The sequence below is a fragment of the Schistocerca serialis genome, chromosome 4 (assembly GCF_023864345.2).
Source record: "Schistocerca serialis cubense isolate TAMUIC-IGC-003099 chromosome 4, iqSchSeri2.2, whole genome shotgun sequence".
Classification (NCBI taxonomy): domain Eukaryota; kingdom Metazoa; phylum Arthropoda; class Insecta; order Orthoptera; family Acrididae; genus Schistocerca; species Schistocerca serialis.
In genome coordinates this window covers 829,035,640-829,056,412 of record NC_064641.1, presented here as the reverse complement: position 1 = coordinate 829,056,412, position 20,773 = coordinate 829,035,640, and the positions used below count along the sequence as shown (strand labels likewise).

Below are 20,773 nucleotides of genomic sequence, written 5' to 3'. Positions count from 1 at the left end.
TAATCAGTAGAACAGAAACAAAGAAATGTGGGAAGTCATAAAATAGTAGAACGGGAGAGACAAACACATACATATCAATATGTAGGTAAAAGACATGGAGGAATATATTGCAAGAACGAGTATCTTTTAAGTATCACAGAAAAACAACGATAAGAGTTTCTAAAAACCGCTACAGTACTTGGAAATAATTATGCTCTAAGTGCAATAATGTTATAACAAACCATAGACCATGTAATTAAGGAAATGGCAAGAAAATGCTTCAAAAAAGTAAAGTGAATAAATTGTGGAAATAGAAAATATTCGAAAATTTGCTGCGCTAGACCGGGATACGAACCCACATACACCTAGCCCTTACTAAAATTTTCGTTGTTACTCGCTTGGTTTCCCTCGTTGGAAAGGTACACAATCAGGCACAGTAGAATTTCCATTATTCTGACAAGGATTATTTTGTCACAAGCATGTGTTTGGATCTGCCAAGCTTTTTTATGCTGTCTATTGCAAGCTTCTACAAAAATAGCCATAATAATTGGTAATAACAGGTGGAGTTAACAAATCATCAGAGAGCGAGAGAGAGAGAGGGAGGGGGAGGGATTTGTGTACCAATGAGAAGCTGATGTAACCAAGCATGTTCAGCTTATTAAGAGGCTTTATGGTCGAAAGACTTCATTACTGCAACACCACGGTCTGAATAAAGAAGAGTACGAGAGGAAATGGGCCGTTATATTTTGTAGAGAAGCATGCCGTATATATTTCAAGTAAATTTTTACAAATATAATATATTCACGATAATTTGATAGCCAAAAATGTTACACTTTAAATAAATGGTCTTGATATTATATTCGTAATATTTTAGCAGTGTGAAAACGTTGGGCTTTATATAAACAGTCTGGATGATACATTCACGACATTTTTACAGTTCTTCAATTACGTAGATATGGACACCATAAAAAGAGCGTACAATGTTTGTGGTACACGTTCTGCTGAGAAAATATTCTGTAGGAAAAACGCTGGTGACGAAACTAGAAAAGAAAACTAAACACTCCTGACGACTGCTGCTGCATGAGAAAGATTCATCAGTTTCCGAGAATGTGTATATGCGATTTACGTATCTTGATACGAATGGACTCGAAATGCGAATAGCGTGACTGTATATCTTTGCTCTACGAGCCAACGTTGACCTCCTGAACAAGCAAATTGCGGTTCTCTCACAGCTATGACCTAACCTATATTCTGCTCTAGCTCGACAAACCTCTTCGTGTCCGCACGTGTTTGCCGTGCCGGCAATAACAACATACAATCATGTCGTTGGGAAGTGGGCGTTACATCTGCGACTGGTCGCATGTAAACATTAATGCTATAACGACGGCTGTAGCTTCACATTCATGGATTTACTTGTTTGCAAATTTTTACTAAGTTTCACATGGACGGATTTACTTTGAGAGCAGACGATGATTGAGTAAATCATGGTCGACTGCTTGCACGACATGCGATCTAATCCACTGTAAACTGGAAATGCGAGTATATGACTGTGTATGGCGATAAGCGTAAGAACGTATGTAAGAATATCCATCGAAGTCTATTCTTACTGACTTCCTGACGTCACTTACTGGAGCAATGCGAACTGAACATGTGACATACATATCTACTGCCGATACATCTCTCCAATGGGACGACCGAAACTGGAGCATGCTGAGCATCGCATTATGGAATGTTGATTTGCTGGAGTTTGATGACGCCAGGAGACAGTCGCTCTGCAGCCCACGACAATCCGTAAATACAATGACGGTAAAAAACGCAAGAAAATTAATGTAGAGTAATGAAATTTCGGAAATACGATTGTGTAGATAACATATGTAAGTGGTGGACATAGCAAGGTGACAGGTTAATGTAATTGCGAGGTAAGCCACTTTAAATGTGAAATGCTGGCACGTCAGTAATGACATATTAATAAGCGGTGTGACTACCAGAATGTTGAATGCAAGCACGCAAACGTGCATGCATTGTGTTGTGCAAGTGCCAGATGTCAGTTTGTGATATGGAGGTCCCTGCCCGTTCTACTTGGTCGGTCAGTACAGGAACTGTTAATGCTGGTTGTGTGTGACGCCGGGGTTGTCGTCCGATATGTGTGCAAGTTGCGTTTACGTGTGTGTGTGTGTGTGTGTGTGTGTGTGTGTGTGTGTGTGTGTGTATGTGTGTATGTGTGTCTACTGCTGGCAAAGGCCTTAATGGCTGAAAGCTTTAATTGTGTGAATCTTTTTGTTGTGCCTATCGCGACTCAGCATCTTCGCTATATGGTGAGTAGCAACTTTCCTTCTCTGGTATATGGCTCGAAGATACAGTATGTTGTTACAAAATACAATGTACAATTATTTTCATATTTACAAACATGTACAGGTTTAGACCTCGATCTATGAGTAACAGCAGAATTATTACAGATGTATGTCCAGTGTCCTCAACCACTCCGCAGCTTCCTCATTGGCCTGATGGATCTCCTCCATTAAACCACTGAACCTTCCAAAAGGATAGTCCATGACAATGTGGCTGGTGGTCTGCGACGTGTCTGCACAGTGGCAGAAAGGGCTATCAGCACTCTTACACTTGTGCTTCCAAAACTGGCATCTGCCAAGTTGGATTCTTATCCGGTTAACTGATGTCCAGATTTTCCTGGGTTGGTTGAAATTAGAAGGTTGCTTGGTTGGGTCGGAGATCAGTCCAGGTCTGTCTGGGTTTGAAGACAGCCAGTCGCTGTGCCAAGCTTCACTTACTGTAAACTGATCTTGGGCCAGCCTCTTTCCTAGAATCCAAGAAGGGTTCCGAGATTTCAGCACAATGATTTCCCATATATGTTAGATTGGAGACAGATCCAGCGATCGAGCAGCCCAAGGCAAAAAATGGATACTCTGTAAAGAGTGTTGGGTTACAACAGCAGAATGTGGGCTAGCGTCAGCCTTTTGGAAAACACTCCCTGGAATGGTGCTCATGAGAAGCACCACCACAGGTCCTGCCACCAGACTGACGCACGAGTTTGCAATCAAGGTGCTTGAGATAACCACGAGAGTGCTCTTGCTGTCATTCGAAATCTCAACCCAGACTAGAACTGCAGGTGTAGCTCCAGTGAGTCTAACTTGCGGACACGTAAGTTGCAAGCCATCAGTTGGCCTGCTTCTAACAAACGCAGGGTCATCAGTAGCATCGAGACAGAACCAGCTTTCATCACGAATCACAACACACCTCCGCCGTGCTCTTCAACGAGCCCTCGCTTGACAGCACTTAAGTAGGAAATGGCGGTGGTTCGGGGTCGGTGGAATGTGCGCTACAGGGTGGTTGGCTCAGACCTTGCCTTGAAGTAAACGTTTTATAACACTTCGATGTCTCGCTGCGGCGCCAACTGCTCTTCGAATTGCTGTTGCAGATGCAATGCTATTCACCAGGGCCATACATCGAACATGACGGTCTTCCCTCTCGGTAGTGTGGCCGTTCGGAGCCCGGTCTTCTTGCGACTGTACATTCTCGTGACCACCATTGCCTGCAGTCATGTACAGTGGGTACATTCCTGCAGGGTATTTTTGCATTATCGCAGAAACAACTTCCAGCTCCTCGTAGTCCAATTAGACAGTTTCACTGAGGGGTTGATAGTGGTGTCTTTGTCGCCTTAAAGGTATTCTTGATTAACGTCAACGCACCATGTCCAATCTCAAAGGTAACTAATGCTCACCACCGTTACATCGTTTATTTAAAGCAAACCTGATTTGCATCCTCATAGTGGCGCTACTAGAAAGAATGAAGCTGCTGGCGCGAAATTTGAACAGACATATTTCAGATGTAGAAACACGCCTCCAACTTTCTTTTATGTTGCACAACTCCTTCTTGTTGATGCGATTTTTCTTCCGTCAGTGTTGCACTTACAGGTGAAATAACTTGACCGTTACAGGTGTCCCATGTCTTTCCACACAGGGGGGTAGTCACAAGGTTTCAATTATGACCTCGAAAAATGTTGCGTACTTAATTTTAGTTTATTGTCTACAGTCATGGCGCACACCGAAATCCTCACACTATAGAACCACAGCACATCGCTAGAGAAGACAAGACAAAATCGCGTACCCGTATGACAAAAATTATGGAGTATTGTGGAGTACTGTGAAGGAGTTGGTTTGCTGCGTGTGAATGGGAACAGCGCTGAGTTAGGGTAAGCGTAAGGCAACTATGAATAGTGGAAAAAGTGAATATTAGTTATGGGCAAGTTTTCCGCATTTTGAGCATAACAGAAAACGCCACCATTCGGGTTCTTCGACTGCTCATATCCACTGAAAAAGCCCACCGAACCGAGATAGAACGGGAATATTGTAGCTGTCTCTGACCAATCCAGACGCTCTCTTTAGCCGCCTATTCACCTGGATTAGTACTGGGTGTATAATTATGACTGCGAGACGAAGGTGCAAAGCAAACAGGGGAAGCGTGTGGATTCACCGTCACCTGAAAAGGCGAAAACCAGTCGTAATCGCTCAAGATGATGCCAATAGCCTTTTACCATTTCCAAGGTGAGGTGCTAACAGATTATCCTCGTAAGATGCAAACCGTCTCAGGTGCATGCAATGTGTGTCATCTGACGAGTTACAGGGTGTTTTCTCCTCCACTACAGGTGCTTCTATGTGCTAGCACATTTTGTCTCTTCCCCGTTATTCTGCAGTCATTGCATGTACATACATCTTCCTCTTTCGTCGAATGACGAAACAACTACGTGGCGGGCATTTTCATAATGACGACGAGGTGTATTTCCAGGTGAAACATTTTCTAAAATGCAGAATGCAGACTTCTACAACCAAGGTCTCTGCCAAGTCAGCCGTCGCTGGGAAAAGAATGTTGTCTAGAAGCGTGAATATGAGAGAAGAATTAATACCATCACGAAGTTCCATGACCGGAACTCATAATGAAAACTGTACGGCTACCCTTCGCAAATAACTGAAGAATTTCTAATACCATGCCACTACAAATCTGCTGGAATAGCTATGAAACATGGTTCTCTAAGGCTGTAAACTACAGTGAAGTCGTGTAGCACTGTTAACTTCGAGTCGCAAAAGGATCAGACGTCCAACAGGATAGGTTATCCGCCGTGGCTGACGCGGGCATAATTCCGACGCGAACCGCGAACGCCATCTCAAGAGTACCTGTCCTATGGAGCTGACCGTGAAGAGTGCGCCAGCAGCTGCAATGTCACGTTTGTGTCGTTGGCGGCGATGAGAGAGGGGATGGGGAAAGTGAAATTCGGTGGCAACACGTAGCATATTCCTTTGGGATAGCATCAAAGCTCATGTTAGCCTGCTCGGCAGTGGAACTTGTTATTCAGGAGCCGCGCATGCCAAGAACTTGTAACTGTATAGAGAAGCAACCGAAGATAATTTAAGTTAGTTTCCTTTGAGACGGTAAGGACCACTACATATTAGGCTGGTGCGTAAGTAACTAGCGTTTTTGTTTTGGGTGCTGGTATTCCTGCCACTGTGGGATTATTTATTGATTGCCATTTTTTAATACGTAGTGCACTGTAGCTGCTTGACTTTACGTATTTGCATTTTGTCATTTTGAAATAGTGTGTGGAGCTGTGAATGGAGTGCCAAGTGGAGAAATCGGAACATTTTCAACATATCCTTCTGTTTGAGTTCAGCACATGTGTAACAGCTGCTGAGGCAGCCAGAAACATTTGCGAGGTGAAACAGAGTAACGGCACTGGACAGCACACTCCAAGAAAATGGTTTCCTCGTTTTAAGGACGATCGTTTTGACATTAGCGAATCCCCACGCTCAGGAAGACAGTGGGCAATTCACACCGCAATTGTACACGACAGGTGCAGTATCTGTCCATCTTTAGTTAGTGTTCACCTCACCACAAAGTATCGGATGGCTATAATTAAACATTTCCTATTTAACATGTTATAACACGGAAACTAATTGCCGTACAAGGACCAAACTTCGTAGCTTTAATGTCTGGGATATGAGGAAGAGAAATAATGGAGAATCAATTCAAGTGAAACATTTTAATGTGGTGCTACGGTACATCATACCATTACAGATCGGTACCGTTACTACTACAAAAGGGCTCAGTTTGACGCCCGTCAGTGTCCAGAAGAGTCTGAAAGCTCAGGATTGCATTCTGCACAGCAGAACGAAGCACGTCCGTAGGTATGCTGGCTACCTGTCTTGATTGCTGCGCTTCATATCAGCACATGTGTAAGTGTTCTCCTGGTAAACCCTGCCCTTAAGGTAGCCCTACAGCCAGAAATCACAGGGAGTGAGATCAGGTGATCGTGCTGGACAAGCATTTGGAAACGATCGGCTGATAATTCGATCGTTTTCAAATATGTTTCGGAGAAGCAGGTGAACTTCACGAGCGATGTGCAGTGGGGCCTCATCTTCCATGAAAACTATCGAGTTCAATGCGTCTCTCTCTCCTGTAGGACGTGTATGACACGCTGGCGAAGCATATCGCAGTAACGATGGTTAGTCACACTGCACGTCTTAGGTTCTTGTACGCCAATCTGTTCAGAGAAGGTTGGGCCAATGACGAACGTAGCCTTGAAGCCACACCACACGGTGACTCATTCACCATACAGAGGAACTTCATGGACAGTGACTGCTCTGTGTGTCCACGTCATCAGCCAGAGAAAAATGAGCTTTGTCCGTCCTTCGGATGGTCCAGGGCTAGCCGTCGTCAACTTCAATCAAATGGTTCAAATGACTCTTAAGCACTATGGGACTTAACATCTAGGTCATCAGTCCCCTAGAACGTAGAACTACTAAAACCTAACTAACCTAAGGACGTCACGCACATCCAAGCCCGAGACAGGATTCCAAACTGCGACCGTAGTAGCCGCGTGGTTCCGGACTGAAGTGCCTTGAACCGCTCGACCACAGCGGCCGGCCAACTTCAATCTTTGCGAGAAAGTGGAGAGCAAAAACTGCTGTACGATATGAGTCTTGTACGGATACCATTTGAGAATGGTTCGAAGCACCTTTCGTACAGTGGGCCACGGATGTTCAACTGTGGGGACTCAGTGCGCGCACTGCCTGACGATCGGGAATTGCACGCAGCGTTGTCTGCCATAGCAACAGCGATATCTTCAACCACCTGCGATGCAACCGGTTGTCGGCCCCTTCCCGAAGCGACGCGTAGTTCTCCAGTTGATTTGAACTTCCTCATTATGCTTCGCACAGCAGGTGGAGAAAGAGGATCCTTACGTAATCCTTTCAGCCAGCGATATTTTTGAAGTGGAGCTGCAGCATTACTGTTGTCTTGATAATGGAGCTTCACCAAGAATGCCCTGCTCATTTTGTCCAATCTTATGTTAACTCGTCTACAAGTGCGCTGTGCCTGGTCGGGTGTGTGAGACTATGATTCATTGTTGTACATAGACGGTGACGCTGCGACGCATGGGAATTATGAACCCCATACTCTGGACAATAATGCTACCAAGTTAGGTACTCGTACGGTAGTTAGTTTCCGTGGTATAACTTGTTAAATAGGGAAAGTTTAATTATAACAGACAGGTATATAACGAGATAACACACAGTCGCTGGATTCAATTTAAGTAATGCTGTTACGCTACTTGTGGTTTATACTACGCTTCAGACTAAGCTCACACAATGCAAATGCATTAAGATTTACGCAAAAACTTGTAATCAGTTAGTATACACTAGTCAGTACACTAAAGCACACAGATACAATTCATTTCTTCGCAGAAGCGCATGAAAACAAAAACTAAACTAGATCCTCCTTCATAAACAGTAACTTCTGCTGCTCCTGGCGTGGTCTCCGCAGGTAAAACATCTTAATGATAATTGGTAACTTAGTATAACTACGTTTCAGCTCACAAAAAGCATGGCAATATATCCCTATTCATTATCTGTATACCATCTCTAACATTGCGATGGAAACTAATATGAAAATTTGTGCCCTCATTGATTACCGAAGTATATGAATCATGTTTCAGCCGAAAATATTATAATTTTCTTTACTGCAGTCGTTCATAAATGGTTATCGTTCTATCAAAGTCCTTTGAGGGCGCAGCTTCCAAGTCTTTTATGGTATATCTGTTGCTATGTTTTGAGAGAAGCAGTAGTGGATGGCGGCAGGCAAGCAGTAGAATATGGACAGCAAATTATAAATGTTGTTGCTTTTAGCAGCTACGTAAAGACTAAAATATCATCTTCTTCGAATACGGTGACACATCACATGACAACTATGGACGCAGTATCAAACCGTGCAGTAGAACTGTAGTGGTATTTCCCCACTCTGTAGATGACGTTTCGTTGCGTATACTCACTGAGTTTAATAACTCATGGTTGCAAAAATACTAACACAAATTCTTTACAGAAAAATGGAAAACTATTTGTAGAAGCTGATCTCTGGGAAGATCAGTTTGAATTCCGAAGAAATGTGAGAAAACGCGAGCCAATAATGGCCCTACGTCGTATCCTAGAAGGTCGGTTAAGGAAACGGAAACATACGTTTATACCATTTGTAGACTTACAGAAATCTTTTGACAGTGTTGACTAAAAAAGTCTGTCTGTAATTGTGAGGGGTAAAATACGGAGAGTGGAAAACTATTTGCAACTTGTACAGAAACCATACGGCAGTTATAAGAGTCGAGGGGCATTAAAGGGAAGCAGTGTTCGAGAATGGAGTGAGAAAGGGTTGTAGCCTATCGCCTATGTTATTTAATTTGTACACTGAGCAAGCAGTAAAGGAAACTAAAGAAGAATGAGGAGTGGGAATTGAAGTTCAGGGAGAAGGAATGGAAACTTTGAGATTTGCCGATGACATTGTAATTCTGACAGGTAAAGAAGAAGATTTGGGAGAGCAGTTGAACGGAATGGACATGTGCTGACATGAAGATATTTTATGAACATTAACAAAAGTAAAAAAAGGATAATGGTACGTACTCGAATTAAATCAGGTGATGCTGAGGGAGTTAGATTAGAAAATGAGACACTTAAAGTAGTTGATGAGTTTTGCTGTTTTGGCAGCAAAATAACTGATGATGTTCGAAGTAAAGAGGAAATGACAAGAAGAGCATTTCTAAAAGAAGAGAAATTTAGTATCATCGAGTATATAAAATGTAAGGAAGTCTTTTCTGAAGGTATTTCTATGTAGTTTAGCAAATGGTTCAAATGGCTCTGAGCACTATGGGACTAAACATCTGTGGTCATCAGTCCCCTAGAACTTAGAACTACTTAAACCTAACTAACCTAAGGGCATCACACACATCCATGCCCGAGGCAGGATTCGAACCTGCGACCGTAGCAGCCGCGCGGTTCCGGACTGTGCGCCTAGAACCGCTAGATCACCGCGGCCGGCCTGTAGTTTAGCCATATATGTAATTGAAAAATGGGCGATAAACAGTTTAGACGAGAACAGAGTAGAAACTTTTGAAATGTGGTGCCACAGAAGAATTCTGAAGATTACATGGGTAGATCGCTTAACTTATGAGGAGTTATTGAATGGATTTCAGGAGACAAGAAATTTGTGGCACAAGTTGAGTAAAATTAGGAATCAGTTGATAGGACACATTCTGAGACACCAAGAGAGCGCCAGTTTAGTATTTGAGGAAAGTTTGGTGGGGTAAAATGGTATAGGAAGACCGAGAGATGAATGCAGTAAACAGATTCAGAAGGATATAGGTTGGAGTAATTATTCGGAGATGAAGAGATTTCCTAGGCGTAGAGTAGCGTGGAGAGCTGCGCTAAACCAGTCTTCGGACTGAAGATCACATCACCACCTCAATGAGCTTATACGCACTCATGTTGCGTGATTTGTCAAAAGAATAGATCGCAAACGGATCCACAAATCCAACAACTTCGGATTACGTGTCAAGGGTATCAAACGATCTCGACATTCGACTTAGTGTAAAAAAAAAAAAGGTAGGTAATATCCCCATCACAGAGCAGGTTACTGTGATATCCGTTCGGATACTTGTGACTTGAGTCACCCGCTCAGCTGCAGCGCACGTCGTCCTGCGCTGTAGTCTTCGCCTCGGCCTTGGTTACAGAGTGCCAGTGTCAGTTTACACAGAAGAAACAACGGCGGCGTGCCGAGTTTACTCTACCTGCCAGTATAAACTGTTGCTCCTCTCCGGGGCCCGGAGGCCGCCACCATAACCACAGACAATCCGCAGCTGGCAGCTGCAAATTTTCCTGACACAGTACTCGCTTGTTCTACGAAACGAACCTTACGACTGCTTAGTCACTTTCCTATTTTCTGAAATTAGCGGTTTTCTGCTCCACGTACGATCCTTAGCCTCAACTTATCTTCATGACTGTATGGTTCTGAGAAAGAGGAGGGCAAGAGAAAGTCAATCCTATATTGTTAGAAACACACCTGAATGTTCAGTCCACTTAGCGGTCGTTCGTTGTAAAACAGCAATTCATTGCTGTACGCCAACGTAGTGTTATTTTAAACATCTCATCCCTGCAGATATTCCAATAAAGCCGCGACTGACTGCAAAATATACAGAATGGGCGAAACAAAACTGGTCCTGAATCTTAAGACACACAATCCAACTGACATCACCTGCAGGGATGGGAAAAAACAGAACGGCTAGATCCGATTGAATAACCGGTATTTGTTGTTTTTTTTGTTATTGATTACAATAGGTGTTTTTTTACTTTTTACGAATAACGAAGACAAATGGCTAAAATATTAATTACCAATAGCATCAGGGCTAAAACACTTCATTTTTTAACAAACCTTCGTTTTAAAAAGCAGTATTTCTATTCGTAATACTTGCATTGGTGTGAAATATTACGTTATTACGGAAATTGGTCCTATTTTAACTCAGACATCAGGTTCAATATAATAATACCTAATTTTTAGACAATTTGTGACAGCAAATGATTTCGTTCACCTTTGAGACCCAGTGGCCTGTTTTCTGGACATCTGTCGCTTTTGAAACTTCCTGGCAGATTAAAACTGTGTGCCGGACCGAGACTCGAACTCGGGACCTTTGCCTTTCGCGGGCAAGTGCTCTACCAACTGAGGTACCCAAGCACGATTCACGCCCCGTCCTCACAGATGTACCTCTGCCAGTACCGTCTCCTGCCTGCGCGGTTGGCCGTGCGGTCGAACGCACGGCTTTCCGGTCGGGAAGGAGGAGCGCCTGGTCCCCGGCACGAATCCGCCCGGCGGATTTGTGTCGAGGTCCGGTGAACCGGCCAGACTGTGGATGGTTTTTAGGCGGTTTTCCACCTGCCTCGGCGAATGCGGGCTGGTTCCCCTTATTGCGCCTCAGTTACACTATGTCGGTGATTGCTGCGCAAACAAGTTCTCCACGTACGCTACACCACCGTTACTCTATCGCAGCAAACATAGGGTTTACACTCGTCTGGTGTGAGACGTTCCCTGGGGGGTCCACCGGGGGCCGAACAGCACAATAACTCTGGGTTCGGTGTGGGGCGACGGAGGTGTGAAGCGGACTGCGGCAGTCGTCGTGGGGTTGTGGACCACTGCGGCTGCGGCGGGAACGGAGCTTCTTCGTCGTTTCTAGGTCCCCGGTTAACATACAGTACAATACAATACCTCGTCTCCTACCTTCCAAACTTTACAGAAGCTCTCCTGCGAATCTTGCAGAACTAGTACTTCTGAAAGAAAGGATATTGCGGAGAAATGGCTTAGCCACAGTCTAGGGGATGTTTCCAGAATGAAATTTTCATTCTGCAGCGGGGTGTGCGCTGATATGAAACTTCCTGGCTGATTAAAACTGTATGCCGGACCGAGACTCGAACTCGGGACCTTTGCCTTTCGCGGGCAAGTGCTCTACCAATTGAGCCACCCAAGCACGACTCACGCTCCGTTCACCCGTTCGCAGGAGAGCTCCTGTAAACAGAATGAAATTTTCACTCTGCAGCGGAGTGTGCACTGGTATGAAACTTCCTGGCAGATTAAAACTGGTTCGCAGGAGAGCTTCTGTTAAGTTTGGAAGGTAGGAGACAAGGTACTGAGAGAAGTAAAGCTGTGAGGACGGCGCGTGAGTTGTGCTTGGGTAGCTCAGTTGGTAGAGCACTTGCCCGCGAAAGGCAAAGGCCCGGAGCTCGAGTCTCGGTCCGGCACACAGTTTTAATATTCCAGGAAGTTTCATATCAGCGCACTCTCCGCTGCAGAATGAAAATCTCATTCTGGATCTGTCGCTTTTAGTTTAATGATTCTTGTTGACTTCTGTCCCTGAGTGGTGTACTACATTGTAAAACAGTGAGGGTGGCGGATCCATTTATCAATGCTCCAGGGAAGTCATATTCAGGCATTAATTACCATAATGTGCACCCTTTCTGCTGCTCAAAAAATATCACGAGAATGAGGTATCTATAAAGTTTGTGATGACTGTTAACTCCTTATATCGCATCCTCAACTACCTTTCAGACCGAATGTCAAATTTATTGGACAACTTTTTTTTTATAGTTTCGAGCCACGTATGTCAAATATTTAGTTTTCTCAAATATAGGTCCATAAATACATGAAAAAATGCAAGAACATTTTTTTTCTGTTTGTAAAATAATTCCGGACTGGAGGGGTAATAACAATGCCGACACAAACGAGCAACAAATAAGTGGTATAAGAATAGGTGCTGAGACAAAAAAGAGTTATTAGAAACGAAGGAACGGATTTCAAACATTTATGTCTTCCAGAATACAAAAAATGGCTCTGAGCACTATGGGACTTAACATCTCTCGTCATCAGTCCCCTAGACTTAGAACTACTTAAACCTAAATAACCTAAGGACACCACACACATCCATGCCCGAGGCAGGATTCGAACCTGCGACCGTAGCGGCCACGCGGTTCCAGACTGAAGCGCCTAGAACCGCGCGGCCACACCGGCCGGCTCCAGAATACAAAAGGTAGAGTCATAATTCTAACGTTCCTAGACAGACAACAGTTTAAAATTTGAACAGTCTGGGTAGACGTTCCGGTTACGGCCGCATTGGCGCTGTTGCTTTCTCCTTCATGGAGAAAACTGTGATAGGACTTACCTATCCAGACAGGTTTCAAAACTGTTTATACCCTGACCTTTAAGATGATTCAGATGACTTCATCTTTAAGCAAGATCGTGTCCCGCCTCATTTCTCGAAGTACGTCCGACGTTGCCTGAATGACATCACTCCAGGACAATGGATTTGAAGAGAAGCAGGAGAAGATGAACATTGCCGGTGGCCTCCCAGGTCTCCATACCTCACACCTTGTGATTTTTATCTGTGAAGTTACGTAAAAGATCGCGTTTTTATCTCCCCCACGGCTGACACTCTTGAAAGTCTGCGGCAACGCATTACTAAAGCTGTGAATTCGATAACGAGAGACCAACTGCTTCGCTTGTTTCAGGGAATGAGCCACCGCGTAACACATGGCGCTTACGCTGAATGCATAAAAATTTGAACTTTTCTCTTTGCAGGAACCTTGGAGCAGTGTCTCTGTCTTTTGTCGTTTGGAAGCAATAAATATTTGAAACCTGTTAAATGGTTCACATGGCTCTGAGCACTATGGGACTTAACTTTAAGGTCATCAGTCCCCTAGAACTTAGAACTACTTAAACCTAACTAACCTAAGGACATCACACACATCCATGCCCGAGGCAGGATTCGAAACTGCGACCGTAGCGGTCGCGCGGTTCCAGACTGTAGCGTCCAGAACCGCTCGGCCACCCCGGCCGGCTGAAACCTGTTCTTTCTCTTTGAATAGCCATGTACTGTCTCTGTCGTCGTGTGTCGTGGCTTAAGGTACGTGGGTGCTTGCAGTGTGAGAGACTAGTCGGCCTAGACGTACGTGGGTAATGTCCCGCTGTCCTTGCTGGACATCCGTTGTATTTCAGAAAGGCACCAACCCTAGCACAATGTTTCGTTTGCTTAAAAGATTGAAGAAATTTCTGCGAAATAATAAAAGAAGGAAATTATGATTACTGGAGTAAGTTAAAAACTTCACGGCAGCGCGTTCATTGTATACAATGAAAACAGAAAGTTGCTGATCTACTGCCTGTGTTTACACAATATGGCTTCATCTCCTGGTATCCCATAGAAACTGACAAAGTAACTCGAGAAACTGAGTATTCAACCTTAGTTTTCACCCTTTAGCCATGACTATTCGTAATGTCCAATCACTGTTATAAAAATAATAATGAGCGTATGGCATTGGTGGCCGGGAGACCCCTCGCGGGGCGGTTCAGCCGCCGCTCCATAAGTTCTTTAACGCCACTACGGCATCTTGCGAGTGAATGAGGATGAAATGATGATGAAAGACACACAACACCCAGTCATCTCGAGGCAAACTAAATTCCTGACTCCGCCGGGAATCGACCCCGGGCCCCCGTGCGCGGGAAGCGATATCGCTACCGCAAGAACACGAGCCGCGGACAATCAGTGTTATGATCTCCTATTACAACACGATTTTTAGCGGGGATTCAAAAACTTAAAGTCAATAGGAGAATACTGGTGACTTTTTTGTAGTATTAACCGCTTATTACTTTTAGAGAAAAGCAGCGAAACGTGCACGGACAAAGTTTCCTTCTATTTGCCTATTTAATATAATATTCGGATTCTATGTATCACTGAACATGTCAGAATTTTTCAACCTTTGCTCGATTTCTGCATCTGTTCCAGGAAATATTTGGAATTAAGGACCGAAATTCTGTTATCTCAGTAACTTGTTAGTTTGAGCGGCTTTAATGCTCAGATTAAGCTGGCGTGAAATAAAGAACGATAGAATCGAAAACCTGTTGATTCATCGATAACCGCCATCCCTAGTTGAAGGTGGTAGGTGATCGTCTCGCTGGGATACACGTTCTTCCAAGAAAATATGATTCACAATGGTGCTTTCAATTTCTGCGGTAATGTCTTTCAGTACTACTTGAGGTTCCCACTGGGGAGTGTGGTACATATGCTATGAGGCACAGAATTATTTTTCTGTTGATGCAAGACGACGTCTGGCGCGCCATTATGCCCCGACGAAATACAGGGCTATTACAAACGATTGAAGCGATTTCACAGCTCTACAATAACTTTATTATTTGAGATATTTTCACAATGCTTTGCACACACATACAAAAACTCAAAACGTTTTTTTAGGCCTTCACAAATGTTCGATATGTGCCCCTTTAGTGATTCGACAGACATCAAACCGTTAATCAAGTTCCTCCCACACTCGGCGCAGCATGTCCCCATCAATGAGTTCGAAAGCATCGTTGATGCGAGCTCGCAGTTCTGGCACGTTTCTTGGTAGAGGAGGTTTAAACACTGAATCTTTCACATAACCCCACAGAAGGAAATCGCATGGGGTTAAGTCGGGAGAGCGTGGAGGCCATGACATGAATTGCTGATCATGATCTCCACCACGACAGATCCATCGGTTTTCCAATTTCCGGTTTCAGAAATGCCGAACATCATGATGGAAGTGTGGTGCAGCACCATCCTGTTGAAAGATGAAGTCGGCGCTGTCGGTCTCCAGTTGTGGCATGAGCCAATTTTCCAGCATGTCCAGATACACGTGTCCTGTAACGTTTTTTTCGCAGAAGAAAAAGCGGCCGTAAACTTTAAACCGTGAGATTGCACAAAACACGTTAACTTTTGGTGAATTGCGAATTTGCTGCATGAATGCGTGAGGATTCTCTACCGCCCAGATTCGCACATTGTGTCTGTTCACTTCACCATTAAGAAAAAATGTTGCTTCATCACTGAAAACAAGTTTCGCACTGAACGCATCCTCTTCCATGAGCTGTTGCAACCGTGCCGAAAATTCAAAGCGTTTGACTTTGTCATCGGGTGTCAGGGCTTGTAGCAATTGTAAACGGTAAGGCTTCTGCTTTAGCTTTTTCTGTAAGATTTTCCAAAGCGTCGGCTGTGGTACGTTTAGCACCTTGCTTGCTTTATTCGTCGACTTCCGCGGGCTACGCGTGAAACTTGTCCGCACGCGTTCAACCGTTTCTTCTCTCACTGCAGGCCGACCCGTTGATTTCCCCTTACAGAGGCATCCAGAAGCTTTAAACTGCGCATACCATCGCCGAATGGAGTTAGCAGTTGGGGGATCTTTGTTGAACTTCGTCCTGAAGTGTCGTTGCACTGTTATGACTGACTGATGTGAGTGCATTTCAAGCACGACATACGCTTTCTCGGCTCCTGTCGCCATTTTGTCTCACTGCGCTCTCGAGCGCTCTGGCGGCAGAAACCTGAAGTGCGGCTTCAGCCGAACCAAACTTTATGAGTTTTTCTACTTATCTGTAGTGTTTCGTGACCATATGTCAATGAATGGAGCTACAGTGAATTTATGAAATCGCTTCAATCATTTGTAATAGCCCTGTATATACACCCAGCATGACCTGCGTTGTTCCCCAAGATCCCCTCCATTCCCAAATGTCGGGAACGACTTCAGAGGAACCCGATAACTGGAAGCCGGCCGTTGTGACCGAGTGGTTCTAGGCACTTCAGTCAGGAACCGCGCGCCTGCTACGGTCACAGGTCCGAATCCTGCCTCGGGCATGGATGAGTGTGGTGTCCTTAGGTTATTCAGATTTAAGTAGTTCTAAGTCTAGGGGACTGATGACCTCAGATGTCAAGTCCCATAGTGCTTAAGAGCCATTTGAACCATTTTCGAAAACTGGAGTCGTAAACAGCGGATTGAGGGACACTATCCTACATTTAAAAGACTCAGTGAGGTTTCTGGGGCTTATTGTTTACTCAAAACTGTCGTGGTTTCCACACCTGTATGACCTGAAAGCCAAAGAATCGTAAAGGCAACATAATGAAGTTCCTTAGCCACAGGTCTTGGTAAACAGAGAGAGCGCGTCTGGTCCAATTTATAGGACTTTCGTGCCTAGACTATGGTTGCACAATTTATGGATCAATGAGACCTTATTTGTAGATAACTGTCGCTGTCATCACGAGGAGATTAGGCTACCACAGTGAGTGTAAAACCAGCCTTATACCCAATCTCTATGCTGAGGCTCTTGAACCGCCACTTATAGTCTGATAGCAACTCCCCAGGCATGTAAGTTAATAGCAGCACCGAGTTCATCCGCATACCATTCCGTTGCTCGTCCGTCTAATTTTAGATATAGTGCATTACAGGATAGATTGTACTCCTGCAAATGCTTCTACACTCCTGGAAATGGAAAAAAGAACACATTGACACCGGTGTGTCAGACCCACCATACTTGCTCCGGACACTGCGAGAGGGCTGTACAAGCAATGATCACACGCACGGCACAGCGGACACACCAGGAACCGCGGTGTTGGCCGTCAAATGGCGCTAGCTGCGCAGCATTTGTGCACCGCCGCCGTCAGTGTCAGCCAGTTTGCCGTGGCATACGGAGCTCCATCGCAGTCTTTAACACTGGTAGCATGCCGCGACAGCGTGGACGTGAACCGTATGTGCAGTATGCGTATAGTGGGCATGCGGGAGGCCGGGTGGACGTACCGCCGAATTGCTCAACACGTGGGGCGTGAGGTCTCCACAGTACATCGATGTTGTCGCCAGTGGTCGGCGGAAGGTGCACGTGCCCGTCGACCTGGGATCGGACCGCAGCGATGCACGGATGCACGCCAAGACCGTAGGATCCTACGCAGTGCCGTAGGGGACCGCACCGCCACTTCCCAGCAAATTAGAGACACTGTTGCTCTTGGGGTATCGGCGAGGACCATTCGCAACCGTCTCCATGAAGCTGGGCTACGGTCCCGCACACCGTTAGGCCGTCTTCCGCTCACGCCCCAACATCGTGCAGCCCGCCTCCAGTGGTGTCGCGACAGGCGTGAATGGAGGGACGAATGGAGACGTGTCGTCTTCAGCGATGAGAGTCGCTTCTGCCTTGGTGCCAATGATGGTCGTATGCGTGTTTGGCGCAGTGCAGGTGAGCGCCACAATCAGGACTGCATACAACCGAGGCACACAGGGCCAACACCCGGCATCATGGTGTGGGGAGCGATCTCCTACACTGGCCGTACACCACTGGTGATCGTCGAGGGGACACTGAATAGTGCACGGTACATCCAAACCGTCATCGAACCCATCGTTCTACCATTCCTAGACCGGCAAGGGAACTTCCTGTTCCAACAGGACAATGCACGTCCGCATGTATCCCGTGCCACCCAACGTGCTGTAGAAGGTGTAAGTCAACTACCCTAGCCAGCAAGATCTCCGGATCTGTCCCCCATTGAGCATGTTTGGGACTGGATGAAGCGTCGTCTCACGCGGTCTGCACGTCCAGCACGAACGCTGGTCCAACTGAGGCGCCAGGTGGAAATGGCATGGCAAGCCGTTCCACAGGACTACATCCAGCATCTCTACGATCGTCTCCATGGGAGAATAGCAGCCTGCATGGCTGCGAAAGGTGGATATACACTGTACTAGTGCCGACATTGTGCATGCTCTGTTGCCTGTGTCTATGTGCCTGTGGTTCTGTCAGTGTGATCATGTGATGTATCTGACCCCAGGAATGTGTCAATAAAGTTTCCCCTTCCTGGGACAATGAATTCACGGTGTTCTTATTTCAATTTCCAGGAGTGTAATACATTATTTCATGATATTTTAAATGAGCGCCACGACCCCGATGGTTGCTCCGTTTTTTTCCCGGATCATGTTCTCAAGATCCGAATTCCTCAATACCTTACTCTCTTCGATGCAGAATTACATGCGATCTTGTGCGCACTAGAGCAGATGAGACGTTCTTCCGGTGCTAAATTTCTTGTCTGTTCCGATTCTCTGACTGCCCTTCCATCTCTACAGCATCTGTACCCAGCAGATATAGAATCCAGAATATCCAGGACACCCTCCTCTGACTGAGGAAGGAAGTGTCTTTCTACTGGGTACCAGGGCACACGGTTATTGTGCGGAACCAAAGGGCGGATCTAACGGCTGAGAAGGCGTGTACTATCGCCATACATGCTATAGCCCCTCTGTTTCGATCCAGACTTCTGCGTTGGCGGGAGGATTAATGACTGTGAGTGACAGATAATAATCTCCGTCTATTAAAGCCGACAACTCGGCCGTGGGATACCTTCTTCCAGCCACGTCGACGGGACGAAGTCCTCCTTACTCGTCTTCGCATAGGCTACAGCCCTACGAAACATAACATCTTTCTCCGGCGAGAGCACCCTCCAAAGTGAGGTGCTTGTGGCGTACACATCACTGTGGGCCACATTTGAGTGAACTGTGTTTTATTTTCCGAACAGTGGACCGCGGCGAATTTGCCGACGGATCTGCCCTCTATTTTAGGTAACGAATGTGGGGGGAGTTGTAAAATTTTTGAATTGTGCAACATTTTTCCCAAGGTTTTAAGGAGATGGTTTTAGTGTTAACAGGGTGACGGACATACCCATGTTTTTTGTAAGCGGTCAGCCACTCACATTTTCCTGTGCCTCTCTTTCCGCTCTTCTGTCGTTTTACTTGTGTTTTGATCTTCTGTACAGCACCTTTTAGTTTTTATTCGTTATCTTTGCGCATATGTTACCATTTCCGTGAGTTTATTCACATTTTTTTCTTTTCAGGTGTAAGCTCCAAACACAAACACAAACACACACAAAAACACACACACAAAAACACACACACACACACACACACACACACACACACACACACACACACATCGGATTGACAGGTAGCAACAGGAGGACAAGAACGAGGAACAGACAGGTGGACATGGCATAAGCAAAGTTCAGTGATCGATCCGGAGAGAGAGAACCTGAGACGTAAAGAAAGTGGAGACCAAGAACCAATGCTGTGTAGCGACGACTCGACAATAGCGACGCGAATACACTGTTGAGCCCTATCGTGCTACGTCTCCAACCGTAATGGTGACCGTGAGTTCTGGCCAGCGGAGTGATGTGTGGCGCCGGGGCACTCACGGCTGTAACAGCAATACCGAGCGGCCGAGATCCAAGTCCATGCTCGCCGGCGGGCTTTAACGTAAGTCTAAACAGGTCATAAGAAACAAATGTAATTGCGATCTCGACTGGTGTTTTAATCAGAAACAACTCAGGTATTTAAGACAGCTGATTTGGTTGCAGAGACTCCATAACTTCCTCATAATTAAATACAATTTACTATCGTTGGTTGCATGATTGGGAGTGGGCGGGTATGGAACTGACCAACCTCCGTCCAAGAGTGGTGTGTACAGTGGTAGAGATATCCATTGAGAACGTTTTCTGGTCTAGTCGGGATATATGCAGTACAACAGTAAAAGCGAGAAGGCTAAGAATATAATGGATATCTTTTGTACCGTCAGCAATAAAATCAAGACGAAGGAAACAAAGAACTCAGCAGGTGGGCATCCCCAGGGCTCCGGAAACGTCGCACCTACAGCTGTCCCACCCCTGATTCATTACAACCACGGACGCCGACTTTGATAGCTTTGTAGTTGTAGACAATAAACAATGGAGATTGAAGATGTTATTTGGTTACAGGGCGAATGCTTTTATCGAGAAAGAACAAATATGCGGACAGGCAGCGGAGGCGGAAAATGTCAGTGATTGCAGTGACACAGTGAAATTGACTGGAATTACAGTCTATCTCCTGGTATTGGCTTTCAGAGGTAAACGCTGCATGTGGAATATCAGTGAAATGATGGTGTGGCATTATTGACCGAGAGACTCTGTCTGAGGCTGTTCTGCCACCTGGTGCAAGTCTTTCTATTTGAAGCCTCTTTGGTAACTTGCTAGTGTATATTTATTGGAATGAAAATGTGTCACCCGACTACCAATACTTGCTATTTTAAAAATATAGAAGGGTGTGTCAACAGTCACAGCATTTCTCATTAC

At 45.3% G+C, this 20,773-nt stretch overlaps 1 protein-coding gene across 1 annotated transcript in view; it reads right to left on the bottom strand.

Annotated features, from left to right (window-relative positions):
• The window catches only part of LOC126473435 (uncharacterized), an 860,366-nt gene that overhangs the window by 695,112 nt on the left and 144,481 nt on the right, over positions 1-20,773 (bottom strand). The window lies entirely within an intron of this gene.